The sequence below is a fragment of the Mus caroli genome, chromosome 18 (assembly GCF_900094665.2).
Source record: "Mus caroli chromosome 18, CAROLI_EIJ_v1.1, whole genome shotgun sequence".
Lineage (NCBI taxonomy): Eukaryota > Metazoa > Chordata > Mammalia > Rodentia > Muridae > Mus > Mus caroli.
In genome coordinates this window covers 12,381,116-12,402,080 of record NC_034587.1, presented here as the reverse complement: position 1 = coordinate 12,402,080, position 20,965 = coordinate 12,381,116, and positions in this window count along the sequence as shown.

Here is a 20,965-nt window from a genome sequence, read left to right as displayed (position 1 = left end):
TGTTCATGCCATGGTGGGTACAGGTCAGAAACCTCAAGTAGAGGTCCCTGTTTTTTCACATTGTGTATAATAGGGTCCATCTCTTCTTGTTTGCTGCTGTGTATACCAGCCTAGCTAGGCTTGGAGATTCCGAGGAATTCTCTTGACTCCACCTCCCAATTCACCTAGTATCCCATAGGAACTCTGGAATTACAGCTCCAAACTACACAATCTCAGCCAGATACAGGTGCTTCTTAGCCATTCGATATTCTTCAGTTGAGAATTCTATGTTTAACACTTTACCCCATTTTTAATAGGGTTAATTGATTCTCTGGAGTCTAACTTCTTGAGTTATTTGTATATATTGGATATTAGCCCTCTATTGCATGCAAGATTGGCAAAGATTTTTCCCAATCAGTTGGTTGCCATTTTGTCCATTTGACAGTGTCTTTTGCCTTACAGAAGCTTGGCAATTTTATGAGGTCCCATTTGTCAATTCTTGATCTTAGAGTGTAAGCTGTTCTGTTCAGGAATTTTTTTCCGCTGTTCCCATGTATTCGAGGCTTTTACCAATTTCTCCTCTATTAGTTTCAGTGTCTCTGGTTTTATGTGGAGGTCCTTGATCCACTTAGACTTGAGCTTTGTACAGGAGGTAAGAATGAATCAATTTGCATTCTTCTACATGCTGACTGCCAGTTGAACCAGAATCATTTGTTGAAAATGCTGTCTTTTTTCCACTGGATGGTTTTAGCTTCTTTGTCAAAGACCAAGTAACCATAGGTGTGTGGGTTCATTTCTGGGTCTTCAATTCTATTCCATTGATCTTCCTGCCTGTCTATGTACCAATACCACACAGTTTTTATACTATTGTTCTGTAGTACAGCTTGAGACCAGGGATGGTGATTTCCCAGAAGTTCTTTTATTGTTGAGAATAGTTTTTGCTATCCTGAGTTTTTGTTACCAAAATCCAAATGAATTTGCAAATTGCTCTTTCAAACTCTATGAAGAATTAATTTGGAATTTGATGGGCATTGCATTGAATCTGTAGACTGCTTTAGAAAATATGGCCACTTTTGCTATATTAATCCTGCCAACTCATGAGCATGGGAGTTCTTTCTATTTTCTGAGATCTTATTCGATTTCTTTCTTCAGAGACTTGAAGTTATTGTCATACAGATTTTCACTTGCTTCGTTAGAGTTACATCAAGGTATTTTATATTATTTGTGACTATAGTGAAGGGTGTCACTTACCTAATTTCTTTCTCAGCTTGTTTATCCTTGAGTAGAGGAAGGCTACTGATTTGTTTGAGTTAATTTTATACTCAGCCACTTTTCTGAAGTTGTTTAACAGGTTTAGGAGTTCTCTGGTGGAATTTTTGGGGTCACTTAAGAATACTATTATATCATCTGCAAATAGTGATATTTTGACTTCTTCCTTTCTAATTTGTATCCCTTTGACCACTTTTTGTTGTCTAATTGCTGTAGCTAGAACTTCAAGGACTATATTGAATAGATGGGGAGAGAGTGGGCAGCCTTGTCTAGTTCCTGATTTTAGTTTCTCTCCATTTTGTTTGATGTTGGCTATGGGTTTGCTGTATATTGTGTTTACTATGTTTAGGATGAATCTTTAATTCCTAATCTTTCCAAGACTTGGGATGTTGAATTTTGCCAAATGCATTTTCTACATCTAATAAAATTATCACTTTTTTTCCTTGAGTTTTCTTTTTTTAATGTAGTGAATTACATTGATGGATTTCTGGTTATTGAACCATCCCTGTATCACTGGGATGAAGCTATAACCTGAGGAGTGGTAGAACTGAGAATGCAGTTATACTACTCCTGGGCATATACCCTAAAGACACTCCAACGTATAACAAGGACACATGCTCCATGATGTTCATAGCAGCCTTATTTATAATAGCCAGAAGCTGCAAAGGATGCAGATGTCCTTCAGTAGAGGAATGGATTCAGAGAATGTGGTACGTTTATACCAATGAATTCATGAAATTCTTAGGCAAATGGATGGAACTAGAAAATATCCTGAGTGAATTAACCCAATCACAAAAGAATACACTGATAAGTGGATATTAGCCAAAAAGCTTGAAATACTCAAGATACAATTCACAGACCACATGAACCTCAAGAAGGAAGACCACAGTGTGGGTGCTTTGATCCTTCTTAGAAGGGGAAACAAAATACTCACAGGAGCAAATATTGAGACAAAATGTGGAGCAGAGACTGAAGGAAAGGCCATCTAGAGACTGCCTCACCTGGGGATCCATCCCATATTCAGTCAACAAACCCAGACCCTATCGTGGATGCTAAGAAGTGCTTGTTGACAGGAGCCTATTATAGCTGTCTTCTGAGAGGCTGTGCCAGAGCCTGAGAAATAGAAAGTCAACCATTGGACTGAGCATGGGTCCCTAATGGAGGAGTCACAGAAAGGACTGAAGGAGCTGAAGGGGTTTACAACCCCATAGGAAGACCAACAATATCAACCAACCAGACCCTTCCCCTGAGATCCCAGAGACTAAACCACCAAACAAGGAGTACACATGGAGGGACTCATGGCTCCAGCTGCATATGTATCAGAGGATGGCCCTGTTGGGCACTCATAGACAGAGAGCCCTTGTTCCTGTGACGGCTTGATGCCCCAGTGTAGGGGAATTTGTGAATGGGGAGGTGGGAGTGGGTGGATGTGGGAACATGCTCACAGAAGCACGGGGGTAGGAGGATGATATAAGGGGGTTCTGAGAGGAAACCTGGAAAGGTGATAACATTTGAACTGTAAATAAAGAAAATATCCAATAAAAAAGAAAACAATGATCCATACCTAAAAATGGAATATAATGACTCTTACAGATGTCAACAAGTAATATGGGGGAGTTTCATATTGATCATGTGTAAAGAAAACTTCTTAAGTGGTAAGGTGGGTGATTAAGACGGAAGGTTGAGACACTCTGAGAATGTGTGCAGGATGCTCCAAACTACCCTGAAGGTTATACTGAACATTCCCTTGTTTCTACTAAAATACGGTAGCAGAAGTCTTGGGGCCTGGAAATTATAGTTTATTTAAAAAGGAAAAGTCCAATCAGACTATGCTGCTGCCTTATTTCAGAATGTCTCCTGTGTGTGTGTGTGTGTGTGTGTGTGTGTGTGTGTGTGTGTGTGTGTGTGTGTGTGTGTGTGTGTGTGTGTGTGTGTGTGTGTGTGTGTGTGTGTGTGTGTGTGTGTGTGTGTGTGTGTGTGTTTGCAGAAACAGAGAGAGTGACAGTGTACATGTAGTTTAAAATGGTTCCTTTTTAATGAAATAAATGCTCTTTTTAAAAGTACTCCTACTCTCCCTAGAACAGGATAGCATCCGAGCTCCTGTCACAGTAGAGGACTAAGAAACCTTGGTGAAGTCACCAGCTGGTTCACTCTTTGAGATCCTTCACTCCTAGGCTACCTCCCTACTCTCCTGCACCTTTAGTAACCCTAGCCACCCTGCCCAGATATTCAGTTATCATACAATTTGTGTGATCATGATTTCTTGTTGCCACTCAGAAAGAATGCATAAGTCTCCTCATTCCACTAACTCCTCAAAGATTCCTTTAAAATGATTCGCACGGCATAACTGAAGTTCCACATAAGCCTTACTTTGTATTTTCCACCATTTAATCACATGACACATGATTAGCATTTCACTCCACTTTTATTTTTAACACCTCCAGTCATTGTAGTCTTACATACCTAAATGCTCCTAGAATCTTTCTTTTTTTTCTTCCATAGGCCATGGCAACACCCAGGGTCATCCTCATAAGACTTCTCAGAACAGCTTATGCTAGTTTTTTTACTGCCTTTACTTTTTGCCATAGTCTCCTGAGAGATGTAGCCTGAGTATTCCTGTTAAAAATCTGGATCTGGTCATGTCTTCCTCTTAATAAGTATGTTCTAGTAGTTTCCCATTATGTGGGCATAGAAAGAACACACAATTCATAACCCTTAACTCATCCCTTGGGGGTCTGTACTTGAGGCTGCCTCCCACCTTTTCGGCTTTAGCTTGAGCTAGTCGACACTTCAGTATTATGGGTATTAAAAGGTTCCTGTGATGGGTCATTCTCTCGTTCTTGTGCCAGGCCTGGTGTACACGCTGTCATATAATTTTCCTTCCCTCCCACTTACTCAGCCCTTACTTATCTAATACATCTTTTATGGTCAACACAAATTTCACTTCCTTGGGGAAGTATCTCTGGTCTCCACAGTGCAATTTCCTCTCCCATGCTTCCACAGAACATTTCCTCTACTCAGAACCCAATAAAATTGTTTGATGACTCTCTTCCCAACCAGGCCACAATCTGTCTTCCTCAGTGCTTTGTATCAAGCAACTGGCAAAACAAAATGTGAATAAGGGAAGAAATTCTTTGAGGGAAATGATCACTAGCTTCAGTTAAAATTTCAAAACCACAGTTTTTTCCTTCTGGCAGAGCAATGATTTTCAACTACCTCAATGTAAGTGTGTTTATCAGATTAGCCAAAGGAAAGTTTAAGAAAATGCTGCATGCCTGGAAAAATGAAATACAAAAGAATACTCCAAGCAGAGAGCAGGAAAGCAAACCAGAAAAACCAACTTGGTACTGTCTTGGAAATAACATGGGCTTTAGATACAGAAAGACCTTCATCTGAATCACAGCCCTCGTGTTCCTCAGCTGATGGTGATTTTTATGCAGTACTGCATAGAACCAGTGTGAAGAGACTTTTTTCAACGGGCTGAAATTCTTCACCACAGTGATTTCTTAGTTCCCTCTTATGTTAGGGGGATGTACTTTCTTCTCGCATTTGTTTTCCACTCCATTTGTCTAGCAAGAAAAATTGTGGCAGATAAATTGAATGCAAATTATGTATCAATCAAGACGCAGCCCAGAGTGTGTGTGCTTCATACTCCAGAGTGCTTTGTTACACAAGGAATCCTTCAAAATGATAATGAGCCATTCAGAAATAGTTAACCATCCATATGCTACACTTGAGTTCTGCATTTGGAGCATTCACAAGTCCCAGATCAAAACTATTCAAGGAAAAATATGCTTCTTTGTTGAACATATACATATGTTTTCTTATTATTCTCTAAACAATATAGCATAAAAGCTACTTGCATAACATTAGTGGGGTATTATGTACCATGAGTCATATAGAAATGATTTAAAATAGCAAGAGAATGTAAATAGGTTGTATGCAAGTACCACACAATTTTATATAAGATCTGTGAGTTTCTGTATTCATGAGGGGCCCTAGAGCCAGTCATTTTTTTATATCAATAAAAAGATATAAACAAGGTTTGTGGGGTTAGTTTTTCCAGTTGAGACAAGCTAAAATCATCTAGGAAGAGAGAACCTCACCTTTAGAATTGCCTGCATCAGGTCATCCTTGGGGCATCCGTGTGACATTTTCTTAAATATGAGCACTCAGTCCACTGTGGGTGGTAACATCCTCTGGACTGGTAGCCCTGGGAGTTATAAAAGAGGCAGCTGAACACGAACCTGTGAGCAGTCTAGTAAACTGAAGACCTCCATGGTCTCAGCTTCAGTTCCCTCAGTGATGGACTGTAACCTGTAAGGTGTAATAAACTCTCTTTGCAAGTTGGTTTGGCCATAATGTTTTACCACAGCAAAAAGGAAACAAAACAATGCAATGTGTATGGTGACACACATCTATAATTCCAGATCCATAGAGGCTAAGGCAGAAAGATTACAAGTCAGAAGACAGTCACAGGTTGGAACTTAGTGCAGTCCACACAGAAAGGTGAACTAAATAGGAGAGGACAAGAGACTGCTGCTACAAACGTTAGGCTAGAGAAGTGGTTCTCAATCTTCTAAAAGCTGCTACTCGATTTTTAGAGATTTATTTATTTTATGCATATGAATACACTGCAGCTGCTTTCAGAAACACCAGAAGAGGACATCAGATCCCATTACAGAGGGTTATGAGCCACCATATGGTTGCTGGGAATTGAACTCAGGACCTCTGGAAGAGCAGTCAGTGCTCTTAAATACTGAGCCATCTCTCCAGCCCCAAAGCTGCTTCTCTTTAATACAGTTCTACAAGTTGTGCTGATCCCAACCACAAAATTGTTTTTTCTACTTCATAATTGTAGTTTTATGACTTTTAGGAATTGTAATGTAAATATATTTGTTTTCTAATGGTCTTACATAACCCTGAAAAGGTTGGGAAAAAACCATTGTGCTGGAGAATTGAAGAAAGCAAGGAACAGCCTTGGATCAGAGCTACAAGGGCAGAAGGAGATCTGGAGCACACAGCAGGAGAATGGCCAATAGAAGAGTGGCCACTCTTGTGGATGCCATGCAAGAAGAGGAGAGTTATAACTACCCTGACTTCTCTCTTCCTTCTTCCTTTTAAGTCCTTCTATGGGCCACTCTCATTTAGAAGTGAGTGTGCAAGGTCTTCTGGGAAGTGTAGTTTGTGGACTCAGCCCTCACTCATAAACAGCAAAGCAAGCAAGGGATGGGTTTGTAGAAACACGGATGCCTAGCACAGAGAAGGGTAATTGCAGTGATTTGGTGGAACTCTTCTGAGACCCTGCTCCATCAGAACTACAGCGGAAAGATTACAGTTAAAAGCAGCTCTGCCCTTTGTGTTTAAAAAGCATTTTCAAAGCATAACAGAACATAGTGGAAAGAAAAGAAGCTTGGAAGGAAGGAAACCACCTTGATGTATAAACAACTTTGTATTAGGTAGATATAAACAGAGAGAAAGCCACTATAATCTTTTCATCCACAGCACCACTACCCCCAAATAATCACTATTATCAAATCAGTAGACATTTACTAGGAAGCATGGTATGTGTCAGTCATAGAGCTGTCTGTCAGTATCTCTGGGTTATTTCTCCGGGAATTCCCGGATATCAAGCTGAAGATTCTCTATCAGTATTGGCCTAGATCTTAAGAACTGCCTACCATATGTTTTCAATCATATCTTGATGACTTACAATATTTAGTACAATGTAAATGCAATGCATATAGTCAAACTGAACCTTTCAGGGACTGATGGTAAGAAGTCTTCATATGCAAGCCAGGGAAAAAGGGCAGTGCCTTCTCAGCCATCATTAGATAAGCATCCTCCTACAGGAAATGAAAACAAATACAGAGACTCTCAGTGAGACGATGTGCAGGAAGTAAGAGTCTTTGGCACACTCAGTCCTAAACAAGATGTATCCATCAAATCTTTCCCCACAAGGTTCAGGTAACCGTGCAGAAGAGGAGGCAGAGTGTAAATCCAGAGAAGAAGGAGGACCCCAAAAGAAATAACGCCTTCTAAACACAGTATGACCCACACACTTATAAACCACATTGTCTGAAGCAGCACGCACAAGGCTTGCACACATATGAACCAGATGGTACCCTAGAGCTGAAAGGGGAAGTGGACACATGTCTCCAACCCTAGAACAGAAGCAGTCGATAATTGATAACCACTTACAGTTAAAAATTTAGTGTTTCCCCCAGCCCTGGCAAAGGAATTACACTACGGAAACAATCTACTCAAGAGTAGACTGCATGCCCAAATGTAAATGCCCAGTATAAAACCAATGGCGTCTTTGGAGGTTCTTTGTCTCAGAATGTCATGCTAAGAATCTTGCTTGCTTGCTTGTTTGCTTGCTTGCTTGCTTCTTCCTTTTCCTCCTCCTCCTCTTCCTCTTTCTCCTCCTCTTCTCCTCTCTTCCCCCTCTTCTTCCTCCTCCTCCCCCTCCTCTTTGTCTTCTTCCCCCCCCAGCTCCTTTGTTTATGTATTATGGCTTCCAGTTTTGTGTTTTTATACGATTTCTGTAAATGTATTTGAACAAGTGGATCACTGACTCCATATCTTTTTCTCGCACCTTTTCTTGGGTTCCTTTCCTTCTGTTTGCTTGTTTGTTTTGTCCTATTTCAGCATGTTTGTTTTGTTTAATTTATTTTAGTCTTATCCCTGAGACACTTGTTTATTTTCTCCTTCTCTCTCTCTTCCTTCCCTTCCTTCCCTTTCTTTCTTTCTTTCTTTCTTTCTTTCTTTCTTTCTTTCTTTCTTTCTTTCTTTCTTTCTTTCTTTCTTTCTTTCTTTCTTCCTTTCTTCCTTTCTTCCTCTCTTCCTCTCTTCCTCTCTTTCTCTCTCTTTCTTCCTTTCTTCCTTTCTCTCTTTCTCTCTTTCTTTCTCTTTTCTCTCTAAAGAAACAAAAGTTATATCCAGAGAAATCACAACTTAAATATGCATAGCCAGATTCTCCATACTCTAGAAAGAAAGTGTCTATTGTGTATTTGCTACCTGTTTATTTTCTAAGAAGAGAGAGAAGGCGCGTATGGTCAGGATGTGAGGGGAGAGAGAAACGAACTTGGAGGAGTAAAAGGAAAGAAAACAGTAATCAGAATATATTATATGAAAACCTATTTTTGATAAAAGACAAAGTCTTTACATACTCAGAATAGAGTTAGGGTTACTACATAGCAAACAATGGAACTATGTGAACAAAGCTCAAACAGGAATACTAACAATGGGCTGAGGATCTGAAATTACAGGACCTACAACAGAATGTGCTGTGCCTATGCGTGCTTTCCATGAGTGAATGCCTTTTATGCTTTCAGAGCCTGTAGAAACTAGGGGTTCAATGTATATACAAATATCCACTTTATATGAAGTCACAAAATGCTACAAATAGTGTTTTGAGAATTTTTTCCACTATAGACTACATCTTTCATAATCTTTCCATACCACATTTCATCTTAGTAGTGTTGATACTGTAGAATATACTACTATATATTCAGATCAGAACTCATTTAAACAATTCTCCATGGATAGTCCTTTGTACTATCCCTAACTTTTTAATGCTACAAATAGGGTTGTAAAGAATATAGTTATATGATTACCTGCAGGGCAAAGTTCTAAAAGTAGAATTGCTGGGTCAGAGGATAAGATTTCATGAATTTTAATATACATAATTCAAAGCCATTCCAAATTTACTTCAATATATACTTATACTAAATATGAATTGATTGACCATTATATTATACACTTGGGAACACATGAGGTTTCTACAGACATATTTGATCACGTGAAACCGCCATAAAAATTCATTTCATGGTTGTAATTAATTTTTTTTGTTTATTGGTTAGCATAACATCTATTAGTTGACAGACTTTATTTTTGGTGAACCCCTCTTTCACATCTTTTGCCAATTTTTTATTGAGGAATTTAAAAATAATATTATCCATTTCTACAATGTCAACTTTATCCCAAGTTGAGAGATATTACAATTATTTCCTTACTTGTCTTTGACATCAGAACTTTGAAATAACTTGTCACTAAGCTATAAAGCTTAGGAACCTATAGGAACTCTCTGGCCAACAACTCCAAAAGGAATGACCCATTCCTGGTGAGGGACTTTCCACTTGTTAGCCTGTCTATTAGGTATAGCATCACCCACTGTAGGGTAGCTCAATTTAAACTCTTTTTGGTGGTGGTTGTTGTTTTGTTTTTGCCCAGATGTAGTACATTTTATTGATGATACACAAATCAGTAGGGCTCCCTAAGCCACTACTCTTCTAGGATCTGCAATGAAAACCATGGCAGGAGATGCTCAATTGGTGCTGAGATGGGACAGGGACTTCTCAGCAGCTTAGGGCCTCTTTCATCCTCATATTCTTGTATGGCTTCTTATTTTTGGAGGCCATGTTGGCCAGGAGGTCCACCATCCTGTTTCTGTTAAAGTAGCAGGAGACAACCTAGTCTTCAATGTAGCACAGAATGAATGCCCTTTAGTGGTCCCTTTAATGCCTGCTTCACCACATTCTTGATGTCATCATGCTTGGTAGCTTTCTCCAGATGGCATGTCAGACTCATGCAGGAATGATCAGGGTAGGAACAGACTAACTTGTGAGCTTCCTGTTCTACTCTGGCATGCCATTGTTTATACAACCTTGTCAGTGGCAGTGGGTAAATTCCTTTGAATGGGACCTACAAGATATTGTGAACTACACTGCATAGGTGTTGAGAACTAAACCTGGTTCCTCTGCAAGAGCAATATGCTCTCAATTACAGAGCCATCTCTTCAACCCCATTTGGTTTTTTAAATTTATTTTTGCTTATTCAGAAGCATGGTTGCTCTCTACTCTTCACTTTTTTGTCCCTTGGTTTTTCCATCTCATTTTCTTACCTACATTTGCAGAGTCCTGGCATTTGATCTATTGTCTTCATATGCTTTTCCAGGGCTTTTTCCTCCGGGTTTCTGATTGCTTTCTGGATTCATTTGGGGTTTTTCTGGACCTTCCTCTTTAATCTTTACAATCCTCCTAACCTTCCTTTGAGGGCTGGAAACCATGCACCAAGTCCCTGTGCAGATCATTTGCCCCTGAACTCCTGGAGACTGCCTTACATTTAGTCATTTATCTGAGTTGTTGACTCATGCAATACAGATGTCTTTGACTCATACAATACAGATGATGCCCATACACATAAAGGTTAAAGGTAGCATTAGCTTTAAAATTTAGAAATCCAGGATGTGCAAGAATCATTTGATTCTTACAAGGAGTTCACTAGGTAGAAAGGTTTGCAAACATATTTTGCTTCTTCTTTTTAATTTTGTTATTTTAAAATACATTGAAAATTAAAATAGAGTGGCATTACTCACGCCTTCACTTTGATTCCTCTAGACATTCCCTTGTCCCCTTCCTTCAGCCCCTCGCATGTATCTCCATTTCAAATTAGGATCATTTATTTGATTATTATTGTTACATACACATTCACATACACACATGTGTACAAATGTATGGAATATCGCTAGCTGACTCCACTTTTAGTCTCTATATGCACTATGTGGCCTCAGGACTGCCCATACCACTTGGTATTGGATAATCTGTCAGTGAGCTTATGCCTGGAAGAGGCAGTAATCCTTTCCTCAGCAGTTATTATTTTCCGTAGTGTTTTCATTTTGTTTTTATTGTTGTTGTTGTTGTTGTTTTTCTGGAAACACTTAAAACTTTTCCCACTGCTGGGTTTATTGACAGTGTCTTTGTTCAGGACTTGTTTATGCAGCCATTTCTAAGAGAGGCACTCACAATGGGGACTTCCTGGTATTCAGTTCTTATAATCCTTCATCCCCAAGGCTCTGTGCTGCAGGTGTATCTCCTGGGGCTGAGGTCTTCACAACCCATAGATATCTGAGTTGTGTCCAATTGTTCTTCTTGTAATGGTCTTTTTTTTTTTTTTTTTTTTTTTTTTTTTTGGTTTTGGTAGCTTCTTTGATTAAGGGTGAAAGCTAAACTTAGCTGTGGGTATAAGAATAAAGTTTAGAATGTAGTCAGGAGTTATGTTGACCCAGGAAAGTCTCTTCTAAATTTCACAAGACTAGATGATATCTGTAATGGAAGGATCAAATTTCTGAATAAATTATGTCATGTTTACAGCAGTCTTTTTTTCAAAATATAGTACATGAGATAGTCACAGATAGTAGATGAATAAAACTAAGAATATGTCTGCAGAACTTTGAATAATGCTGAAACTATCAAAGTTAAGCAGATTTCTTTTATGTAGCTTCTCTGAACTTTTTATATGTTAATTGAATTATGAGTCTTTATGATAAGAAGTAAAGTTTTCAGAATATCCTTAATAATTTTACTGAAGATCCTTTTTATTTATGCAACATTTCTTATATCTCACTAAATCCTACAATTCTATAGAACATAATTTTCATAGAAATATTGTAATATAGGCTTTCAAGAAACCTTTCAATGATAAAGTGTACAGATCAAAATAGCTTTTTCTCAATAAGGGAACTCTATCTCATTGCAGCTAGAGATAATATGAATATGTGAGCCTGAGACAGGAACTCAGCAGGAGAGTTAGATACAATCTTGAGAACTATAAAAGGCAGTAGAATCAATTGGGCATTGGGATGGCTTTCTGGTGGAGATACCCACAGACAACATTTCCTTCCCATTTCAAAGGCACAATGCATCCCAGAACCTTCTCTTCACTTACTGCTTTGTTGTAACAAGAACCACTCAGAGGAACTATCTTCTTCTACCTTTCCCTGAAGGTCTATGTGAGATTGTTTATAGGTTTGCAGTTTTACTGTTAATATATGCAGTTTAAAAATTAAACATTGGGGACCCTGTGCTCTGTCCAGTGGATGACTGTGCACATCCACTTCTGTATTTTCCAGGCACTGGCACAGAGTTCACAATAAAGGAGCTAGAGAAAGGACCCAAGGAACTGAAGGGGTTTGCAGCCCTATAGGAAGACCAACAATATGAACTAATCAGTACCCCCCAAAGCTCCCTGTGACTAAACCACCAATCAAAGAAATCACATGGTGGGACTCCTGTCTCTAGCTGCATATATAGCAGAGGATGACCTAGTCGGCCATCAATGGGAAGAGAAGCCCTTGGTCTTATGAAGGTTCTATGCCCCAGTAGAGGGGAATGCCAGGGCAGGAGTGAGTGGATTGGGGAGCAGGGAGGGGGGAGGGGATAGGGGATTTTTGGAGAGGAAACTAGGAAAGTTTTTTTGAAATGTAAATAAAGAAAATATCTAATTAATTAATTAATTAATTAAACATGTTAAATGCTCAGAGACAAACTGAGGGCTCCCCATATAAAGCCTTTAATCATTGCTAACCATAAAGACACAGCATCAAATCCTTATAATAAATATTGATTGAACACGAGTTTTGTATTTGTGTGGAAGGGAATACTGCCAAAAAGGTCACAGGGAAAAGGATATCTCTTTGTCTACAGTGAACATGGAGTGGGGATCAAGTAAATAAAATTCTTCTACTTTCATCAAAACTAAACAATAATCTGCTATTTTATTATATTCCTATCAGGATTATTATTATTGTAATGGGCACACACACCACTCTGCATATGTGGAAATCATAGAATAACTGTGGAGTTTGTTCTCTTTGTCCACCTTTATGAGTTTTGAGGATTGAATTCAAATTGTCAGACTTGAACAAGTAATTTACCTGTTGGAGCTGTTTCCCAGGACCTAGAATTAGGCATATCTTGAAAACCAGCTTAAAGTCCTGACTGTTTTGACCATAGAAAAAGAAAGAGTCCAACAGAAGATAGAACAAAACAGAAGATTGTTTTGTGAGCAGAAGTCTTCTGGGTCAAGGACAGTAGATTCCAAAAGTGATCAACTGCTTAGATGGAACTGCCTCATAGATAGATAGGTAGATGATAGATAGATAGATAGATAGATAGATAGATAGATAGATAGATAGATAGATACATAGATACATAGATAGATAGATAGATACATAGATAGATAGATACATAGATAGATAGATACATAGATAGATAGATACATAGATAGATAGATAGATAGATAGATAGATAGATAGATAGATAGATAGATAGATAGGGATGGATAACATTGTACTGCAGTCTTTTGGTGAAAGATTACGTGTCTTTCAATGTTTAAATTTTAGTAAGATTGAAGAAATGACTCAGTGATTATGAGCACTGACTGCTCTGGGGATCTGGGGATCTGGGTTTGATTCCCACCGTTCACATGGTGTCACAGAACTATGGATAACTGCAGTTCCTGCAATCAGAGGCTGTCTTCTGTCCTCCATGGCACCTTGTATAAATGTGGTGCACAGAAATATGTGCAAGCAACACACACACAAACAAACATAAACATACAAACACACACAAATAAAATTAAATTTATAATTTTTTACTTCAAATCATATATAAATTTTAAAAATCTTTGGCTATGTTTTTTAAACCTACTATACATATTTTTCAACTGGGGCTTCTCCAAAGAGTCACTGAGATGGACAAAGGTGTAATTTGGTTATTGCTTATATTACATCAATTTGTTTTCCAAATTACACAGGAATTTGCATATATGCATGTAGGATTCTGTGGGATCCCTATACCCAGTTGGCTCTAATTGGTAAATAAAGTTGCTGGTGGCCAATGGTTGGGTAGAAAGACAGAGGCTGGACTTTAGATTTCCCAGGCAAAGAAACCTAGGGAAGAAGAAAGTTTTTAGATTCACCAGGCTGGGGAAGCAGGCTTGGAAGCTGTAAGAGAATGCATACAGCCATGTAAGAGCTGGGAAAGTGCGGCCTCAGGGACCCCTCCTACATTTGGGTCTAGAATATCAAAGATAAAATATAGACTTTAGTACGTGATAATTCAGGAGTATCAGAGGGGAGTCGCTAGAAACGTGGAAGTTTAGGAGTGTTCTAGTCATTAAGCTGCTTAGGGTATGTTACAACTAAGGTCGTGTGTGTGTGTGTGTGTGTGTGTGTGTGTGTGTGTGATTTGAGAATCCACACTTTGGGGCGGTATCTAGAAGCATACACATAGTTGCCAGGGGTGGGGAATTTAGAGCAGATTAACTCCACCATGATGTCCAATGTGTTAAGCTTGTACTCACTTTTAAAAATTAGTTGGAGATTCCTTAAATGGAAAACACTCACAGTGCTGTGAGATTAGGAGGTGGGGAGAATTGTTTTCTTAGCTCAGACAAGCCACCTGGTTCCCCCACAAGCAGTGCAGGTTCAGAACTAGAACAAAAGGGGCACATAATTCTGAGGTTCATAGTGTGAGCTGGGATATAGCAATATCCCCAAGCTGACCCAGATAAAGTGAGGGTGATAGGCTTTTCACCCAGGCTCTTCTCAAAGGCCTCTGGCTGACTCATAGAGATTGAACTCAGAAGTACTGGGGCCCCCTGCTGTGCAAAGAAACAAGCTGCTAGGAAGATGGAGAGAAGCAGACAGTAGAAGCTACTAAAGCCTTCAACAATCAGATGGACGAAGGATAGAGATGGATGAAATTTGATTTAATTGTTTTTTAGAATAGAAGTGAAAATAATCATAATTGTTTGTTTTTAAGTATATATGGAATAAAAAAATACAGGCCTTGGAACTGAGATGTAGGAAATATCTATCTTCTCTGTAGATAGAAAAAAAATGGAATGAATGGGAAAAAATGCATTAAAAATGTTTGAAAATGTCTATGCCAGGACAGCACTTAGGTTCTTTGAACATGGTCTAAATGGGAACTCTGAGATTCCTTAGCCAGCTGTGACAAATTAAGATCCTGCAAATAGGCTTAAACAGTAAGTAAAAGGAAATTTAATTGAAATTAAATATGTAGGAAAGGATAGGAAGTTAAAACGGAAAGGATATTAATTCCACAGCTGAGAGAATTTAAGTAAATATAGATGAATAAATAAATTAAGGCTTTTGATCTGAAGTTGTAGGTCAAGAGCAGGAGATAGTGAGAATAATCTTATCTCAGACAAATAGTAGAAACTTGGACCTTGATCTCATGTAAGAATAAAGGCAAGAGATAGTAGAGGAAAAGTGTCTCAGCAGATAATATTTGTTTACATTGCTTTGCTTTGAATTGTTTTATTTATCAAAATGCATGTAGTTATATGTAAGTATTGTGGTTATGACATAAGTGGTTATGACATTAAGAATCCTCTGAGAGGGAAGTCAAGATAGAGCAAGCCTGAAAACAATGGAGGCTGCTAAATTACATCAGTCTGTATCCTTGATGATTTCAGGTTACTGGAACAAGGATATATTTTAGGTGAGAGGCTCTGTATTTGTGTTAATAGGAAAGAAGAAAAGGCTGTGGATCCCTTCCAGAGGGATATGGATCAGATATGAAATGGAGGAAAAACCCTGAAGATGTTGGTACAGAAAAGAAAAAAATTGAGAAAATCAAACAGGACAGGTAACTTGATTTGCTGATTCCTCCATATGGGACCAGCCTTATAACTGGCATAGACATAAAAATGTCTCATGCCAAGCCTTCAGCTAAAATTAGACAATAAAGCTTGTTGGTTATGGAACCCTTAAGATTCATCTTGTCATCTTCATATGGCAGGAATGAAGATCTATTACAATTGGCTATTGTTCAAATTAACTCATAAAATGATAGTGGTCTTTTGTCTGCTCAATCAGGGAGGAAAAAATTCATCCTTAGGTCATCTGTGTACCTTGCATAATCCATACAAATATGTTAAAAGTACTAAAATTTTTTGGTTGTAAGATTTATATATTGCAGAATGTGCAGCTCTGAGAAGATTTATCCACAGGGACACTGACATGACCTGCTGTTCCAGCTCCCTGCCTCCTGATGCTGTTTCCCCAAAACTTGCTTCCAGAACAGCTTCAGGGATAACTGCTGTTTCCCAGTAGATGTGGTTCATCCAGCCTTTCAGACACATTCAATCAGAACTTCAGTCAACTTCTGAGAGTTTTAAACATACAGAGACTAGATGTCAGATGCTAAAGCAAGCTTTTTTTCATCTAACCAATTTTTCTAATTTTCCTACCCCTCCCCACCTCTTTCATAAAATTTTGTCACCCCTATTCAGCAGTAAGAAGATGTGAAAAGTTGTCATCCCAATCCCTTGAGTTTGGGTGTCTGGTTATGCTTATTTTATAAATTGTAGATTGTCATTTATGGGATAATTTAGAAGTCACAATTCTTAACAGTTACAAAATTTATATGTTGATACAGATTTAAGGTTTTTATTGGTATAAATCTTTGCACATTGATACCAAATTTGAAATTAATATTGTTACTCTTAGATATTGTGCCTATGAAACTCATTGAAAAATGCAATGAGGAAAGGCTTGGCCAATATCCTGTAGGTCCAAGGTCTTGACTTGTCATTGCTTTGCCCATATCAACAATTCATATTCATTTAGGACCTCACTCATCAGAACTTCTGCCTCTTTCTACTCCTTAGCTAGGAGGAGGAATTTTGTTTCCTCTTCCCATCTCAACGCTAAGATTTGGGCTTGAGCTTGCACAAGTCTTGTGCATGCTGTCCCATGCTGTGGGTTCATTTGTGTATCTGCCCTGCTGAGTCCAGAAGAGAGCGTTTGTTTGTTTGTTTGTTTGTTTGTTTGTTTGTTTTATACTCATCCACCGCCTCTGGTTTTTACTCTTCTCCCACTCCTTCTTTTGCAATCATTCCTGAGTCTTGAGGTAAGGGCCGTGATACAGTTGTAACATTTAGGATTGGGAATTCCACAGTCTCTTGTTCTCTGAATCTTTACCAGTTGTTGGTCTCTTTATTAATCACAATCTACTGTAAATAGAAACTTCTCTTATGAGGGTTGAGAGATGCATTAATCTATGGGTATAGTTATAAGCATTAATAGATGACTTACTTATTACTACATCCATTTAGCAGAGTAATAGTAGCAGCTTCTCTCTTAAGATCTACAATAGATACTTAACCCCAATAATAGTCCTAGTTAGGGGATTCATTTTGTAGAGTTGGTCTTAAATCCAATAAGAGAGTGGTTGGGTAGTCCCATGATGTTCATGACACTATTGCACCAGCAAACATATCTTGCTAGCCCAGTCACCATTGTAGTTCACTAGGTTCACAGATGGGTAAGATTTATGGTAACTTTTCTTCTGGTATAACACAAATTACTTATCATAATTAAACTTTACATTACTGTGATGAAATTCCATGAGCAAACGCATGTTGTGGAGGAAATGGTTTATTTGGCTTATACTTCCACATTCCAGTCTATCATTGAAGGAATACAGGACAGGAACTCTGAACAGAGTAGTAACCTGGAGGCAGGAGCTGATGTGGAGGCCATGCAAGGATCATTCTTTCTGACTTGGTCACCATGGCTTGCTCAGCTTACTTTCTTGAAGAACCTGTAACCACCAGCCCAGAGATAGCACCAACCACGGTAGGTTGGGCCATTTTCTCATCAATCACTAGTTAAGAAAGTGCCCTTCAGTTGGATCTTATGGAGATAGTTTCTCAGTTAAGGCTCCCTTCTTCCAGAAAACTCTGGCTTGTGTCAAGTTGAAATAAAACTATCCAGAACAGTACGTTCCAGCATAATGAAAGCTGACCAGTAGGGATCTAGCTTCATGGTTTGTACCAGTTTGATTGCTTTTGTGTTCTATAATTTAAGTATGTAGTATCTTCAGCAATAGAGTCTTACTTTAAGTTCTGAAAGATAGCCAAAGAGTGTCCTTAACCTGTAATGTTTTCATAATCATAATGACTAAGGTTAAGAGTAAATAACAACAAAAACTGGCATGGATGTGGGGAAAGGAGAACGATTTTATTCACTGTTTGTGGGCTGTGCAAACTAACGCAACAACTATGGAAATCAATGTGGAGGTTGCTCAAGATACTAGAAATAGATCACCCACATAATGAACTATACCATAGAGATACCTGGTTACAGTCACTAGGAAATAGAAACAAACTCAATGTATATCAACCAAAGGATAGATAATTAAAAATGTGACATAGTTACACAATGGAATTAAGAAAAATTTAATTATGAAATTCACAGATAAATATGGAAAGAGATATTTTGAATGAGGCAAGTAAGATTTCCAGAAAGACAGACATTATATTGTATCTTTCATACATGAATACCAGTTTAAAATCTTTGGATGTTTATTTTACCTGGAATACCCAGAAAAGTCAAGAAATTTGTAAAGGGACATCTTGGGAAGGTATTGATTCAACTGAGGAGACTTAGAAATAAAGACTTAAATGGAGAATGATGAAACAGAAAGTAACCCTTTGGTTACCTTTGTAACTGTAGTAAAGTTGGGAATGCAGGACAGAGGAGAGGATTTTGAAGCTGTAGGCTAAAGGTGTAGGTAAAGAAAAGGGTGAATTCTGGGGCACACCAATGCAATAGGCTACAGTAAACATCTCACTACACCAACATGGATCCAAAATCTTTTCTAAAAAGAAATTAACTACCATGTGCTTGATAACTGGAGTTGGAATTCATGTCTTCAACATTGTATACATTGTGTGAGGAAAATCACAATTTTTGGATATTTTTTCAAAGGAAAAGCAGAAACAAATATCTTAGGAAGATTTATACCAGTAGAGCAATTCCAAGAAGGAATTTAGTGAGACTTACTTAACTGAAAATTTCCAAGTCTATGCTTTCTTTCCAGAAGGATGCAGCAAAGCAGATCCAGGTCAGAGAATATTTATGTGAGTAGAGTTGAGTATTTCAGAGTACACACTGGTGGGAGAATAAAATATACAAGGTAACACAAACAAACTATGGTCGCTATCACATGCTATGCAGTAGTCAAAGGCAAAATTGGTGTAAACATAGGGACAGATTATAGAGTTACATTAGGTTGGACAAAGAGCATTAGATAGCTCACAACACAAAATTATCTACACAGCAGTTAAAATCTTGAGTGCTGTGTATTTTCAAACACTTTTAATTACTCAAATAAGCATAAACAAGGAAGATCAGGAAGTAAAACTGAGAATCTATTTATTAGACACAGATGTTAGAAAGGGGAATTAGGAAAAATTAGACAGAAAGCATGAGAGTTTTAAGCAGAGAGGCCTGATGGTGATCATAGCAATAATCATAGATGAAGAAATGCTAGCTACAGTCAATAATACATTATACACATCCAATTCTTAGCAAGTAAGACACAAAAAAGAGAGGTGAAGAAATGGGAGAGAGAGAAATAAATCTAAGGAATGTATAGGAATTCTCATACAAAGGTGGGATGTCATCACACTGGCATAGCCTCATGCCTCTGACCAGCATGCGGAGCTGTCTACAGTCCCTGACCACGTTTAAGTCTTATCTGTTCTGAACTAACACACATTTGTTCCAGTATTCCAGATTCACATATGTAACTGCTCTAGTCAGAGACAGGCTTTGGGAAGGTTGAGGACATGCTACCATAGAGTAATGTTATAATTATCACAAGTCAATAGAGAATAAATGAACTGATTCTGATCTTTCTGAAACACACACACACACACATATATATATATATATATATATATATATATACACACATGCTGTTAGTCATATTAGTCATCTCATTGTTACAATAAATACATAAGAGAAACAATGAGCAGGAAGAGATGCATACTTTATCTCACAATTCCAACAGTTGGTTCTCTCACCAGGCTTTCTGGGTGACCACAAGAGCATATGATGGAACAGTGCTGCCCAGCTAATAGTGGCTAGAAAATAGAAACAGAAAGGGCTTGAAACAAGGTAATTCATTTTTGCCTTTCAAGCCCCACATTGCATATACTCATTGCTTCCCAATAATATGATTCAATCATGAACACTAAGGGTCATATATATTGATGAAGGCAGAGTGCTCACAATCACTGACATTTTAGTAGCATTCCAGATGGAAACTAGCCATTCATCACATAAGCCTCTTTGAAGAAGCATTGATTTAATTCTTTATTTATTCTTTGAGAATGTCATCCATGTAAACCATGTATTTTGATTGTGTCCAGGCTCTATTTTCCCTCCGACTCCTTCCAGACAGTACCCCTACCATAGGTTCTTCCTAATTTCATGTTTTCATGTGCATAGACATATACTATACCACTGACTCAAATGATTGCTACTTGCTTGTGCACAGGTGTAAGGTCATCCTCTAAAGTATGGGCAATCTAGCAAGAGCAAAATCCCTGAGGAAAACTGGACCTCCCCCCCCCCCCCAATAGCTGTCAACTGGCAATAGCTCTTCTGCCATAATGAGGTCTCGTACAGGCAGATATACCTGACAGGCAGGGTAGAGTGTGAATCCAGAGGATTATGCACATGTTGTTCACCTCCTCTAGGTCTATCCAGAGGGTCTCAGGGAAAGTCAAGTTTAATTCTACAGAGATACCTAGGACATCTGGTTATGAATTATAAAGAAAAGAGTAACATTATATAGACTAAACAGGTTATTTAGAAATATATATGCATACATACATCCATATATATAATTATATGTAGCAATGAAAAAAGGACATGAATTTGAAAGAGAACGAGGAAGGATATTCCCTACAAGGGAAAAAAGGGGGAGAGAGAAATGATGTGATGATGCAAAAGAAAAGAGAATTTAAAAGAGACCTGTGTGTGCTGATAGTAATATCAGAATCTTAGTCAAAGGTGTTTTGAATAGGAGCATCCAAGCACACAAGCACA